At 35.5% G+C, this 3,552-nt stretch overlaps 1 pseudogene; it reads left to right on the top strand.

Moving 5' to 3' along the window:
- Positions 1–1,193, top strand: LOC147433846 (uncharacterized; annotated as a pseudogene).
- The last annotated feature ends 2,359 nt before the right edge of the window (positions 1,194–3,552 follow it).

Here is a 3,552-nt window from a genome sequence, read left to right as displayed (position 1 = left end):
ATGTCATTTACAAATAGTGGTGTCACTTCTGTATTAGGTACTTCTCATCCTTTGAAGAAGACCAAGAAGCAAAAGACTCTAAAGGACTCTATGGGGCTACATGCATTGTTCAAAGAGACACAAGGTGTCAATTTGGAAGATCCAAACCTCAATTACGCAACCGCACGTTTCGAAGAAAAAGAAACACCATAGAGTGTTCTTAGATTCTTGAAAAATTGATCACCTACGGTTTATTGCGTGATTGACAATAGTGGGAATGAGGGTGCCAAGTGCAAATGGTGTACTTTTGCAAATAATTCAACACCATTTGCGGATGTAGAAGGGTCGAAGTCCTTACAAAAGGTTGCCTTGCGTGTCCATGAGAATTCAAAATCTACGTGGAACGAACATGAAAATAAAAGCATGGTTCCAATGCCCAAACATGTAGAGGAAATGCATGATGCCCAGAAAAAGAGAATTGTGACATATATGCAAATTTGTTGGTATGTCATGAAGAGGTGTGTGCATATAAAAGAGTATGCCAAGCTATGCAACTTTCATAGGTTTATGGGCACACAAAATATGCCCATTGTGAATGAGTACTCTTCATACATATGTAAAAATGTTGAGAAAGAATTTGGAAATGCAGTTGACCATGTTTTCTAGGAGAAGCTTAAATGTGATATATCCAAAAGTCCATGGTTTGCATTACAAGTTGATGAGAACACTGATATAAGTACTACACAGTAAATGATTCTTTATGTGACATATATTGAGAATGTAGGAAATGCTGAAGTATGTACAAAATTTGTTGATCTTTTACATCCTAAAAGTGCTTCTGCGTTTAAAAAATGTGTATTTATCAATGGAAAAGTTGATTGGAATTTTCATAAGGACTAGTTTCTAGGTTGAAAGAAAAGGTGCCACACCTTATTAGCTTTCATTGTATAGCCCATCATTAAGTGCTTGCTATTGGGGATGCATTTAAAACATACAAAGAGTTCAAATATGTTGATAAGCTTACAACAAAGGTCTATGAATGGACCTATGGATCTTCTAAGAGGCATGCATTTTTGGGTGAAGTTGTAAGAGCTTTTGGCATTGGAAGAAGAGGAAAACTGAGAGTGCAAAGAATGCATGATGTTTGCTGGTTTTTTAGGGGACAAGTTATGGTGATCATTGTGAGAGTTATGCCTGCATTATTAAGGAAGTAAAGATCCAACTTTGTATGGTTATTTGACAAACTACGAGGTTCAATTTTTGTTTCACTTCTTTGTCGATGTCCTTGGTGAGATAAATGTATTGAATGCAATTTTCAAGAGGAACATCCCAATATTGCAAGCATTGGAAGTCACATTAATTTAGTAGTGGAGACTCTTCGTCTTGCATTCTTTGGAGCTACTTTTGTTATTGATACACGATATACGGATGAATTTTTTAAAAATGTAAGTGCTCAAAAGGTAATGTTGATTTTTAAGGAGAATGTCAATGTTGTTCATACCCATTACTTGCACTTGGGGCCTATGTATGAAGGAGATGTGGTTGATCCTTGTGAGACATTTGATAGTATGAACACACGCATAATTTATAGTTGTTGAAGCTATCTTCAAAGTCTAGTACATGTATTGTATAACCAATTTAAGAATGATTTTGATGTATTTGTGGCATCAAAATATTTCTCTCCTAAGGATTATGATAATGATTTGAAGAAGTTGGATGCATATTCTAAAGAATGGTTGCAAGTTCTATGTAAACACTTTGGACAAGGACCAAAGCCACTCAGTGGTGAGGTAGAATGTATGGGCGAACGTAGATCTTTTGTTACAAGGATGAAAAATTGTTTCAAGGGGAAAAGTATGCATAGTGCTTGGCAAGAATATAGTAATCAGGATGTATGGGAAAAATAATTTCGATGGGCTATGAAGATGTGCGAGCATTATTGCTTTTGCCGTTGTCATTGGTTTCTTGTGAAAGGGGCTTTTCCAAGATGCATAAGATAAAGGACACGTTTCAAAATCATCTTTCACTAGACACCTTGAGCTTGATGATGTTTGTGGGTTTAAACACCCCAAAGGTGGACACTCCTCAAGAAGTGCTTTGGAGTGAATGCTTTGAGGCTTGGAGGAACATGAAGGAAAGGAGAGATAGAATGTTGATGACAACATAAATTTTGGCCTCTTTCTTGATTGGTTCATGGTTTTAAAGTCCTAGTTGTTGGTAAATCTCTTTACAATTTCAAATGCTACTTATGGACATTTTGTTTTGTATTTTGTGATGTTTATATAAGAGTTTTGGAAGTGTTGTCTTCCATTGTATTTACTTTATTTTTTGTTAGTGTCAATCTTATTAGATCGTTGTCCGAATGGTCATTCCATGTCATCACTTTGTGACACATTCACTTAGATTCATGAAAACTCTTCCTTTTCATTGCTTGCATTCTCGTGGATTTTTATAAATTCTTGGCAGGAACCTCATATTAAGATGATCTCAACTCATTAAAACATAGATGAAACACTCTCACAAGTTCGTAGTGGAATTTCTGTAAACTCACTAATACCACTAATATTCTATGAAATACGATAGGCTTACATCTCTTTTTGGCACTTCTTAAACTTTTGAGAGCGATTGTCAATTGATGGATTAAGCTTGTTGTAGATTAGTGTCATATGACAAAGATAATGATAGAGTTATTTTCTCATATTTGAGACAGTGTATAATTGGTCAAGCTTGGTTGACCTTTTTTCAAGAAGTTACTATTTTACAGTTGTACATAAACACATTTTAATTTTGCACGTTCTTTGTGAGATTGACACAAAAGTTCAAGAATACCACTTAGTATATCTATCATATTATCTTAAAGTTGAACTTGTAAAGGAGTTCATCAACTTGGTAAAGCAATATATACTTTACCGGATTGAGTCAACCTAATAAGCAAGATGCTTGCTTGAATATGTTTCCAATTGGAATATTCTTCCCATGAACAAGAAACAAAAGCAAGTAGCATTTAAACTAATAAGCATGTGCACCCACTGAAGAGAGCACATATAATTGCAATGAAGAGATCACTTCCTATTACCATATTATGGTAGTGATGTGTGCAAACACACTTAGGACCACCGGGGCAATTTTGAAGGAAGAGTAATGGTGGTCTACATGTTTGTCGATTGACCTAGAGTTTCAAACCACCATCTAGTTCTAAAGAGGCTTTGATGTTGCATTATTTTTCATAATCAATCCATAGATCACCTCTTTGCTCAAATTCCTCTTTCCTGGAGGTAAGCATCTCCTATTCATAAGGTGTCAACTGATAATATTTCAGCGCGTATTGATCATAGATGGTCTTCTTGCCTCGATCTAATCTTGGATAGCTTTTGACAAATGGTAGTAGTAGTCATCTAGCCAGCTAGATTTGGTTAGTTGATTATGAGCTTGGCTTCAAATACTATTTTAGCAGTTTCTCCAAATTATGGCTCATGTTTGACTTTATTTGGAAAATCTTTCTCAGGAATCTTGAAAGCAAGAATCTTCCTTGTGACTATTCTTGCTCTCTAAGTGTGATCCTTGTGGTTTTCC

This window comes from Adiantum capillus-veneris, chromosome 19 (assembly GCF_014529385.1).
Source record: "Adiantum capillus-veneris isolate H3 chromosome 19, ASM1452938v2, whole genome shotgun sequence".
Lineage (NCBI taxonomy): Eukaryota > Viridiplantae > Streptophyta > Polypodiopsida > Polypodiales > Pteridaceae > Adiantum > Adiantum capillus-veneris.
Note: the sequence above shows the minus strand (reverse complement) of the source record. Positions and strands in the feature narration are given on the sequence as shown.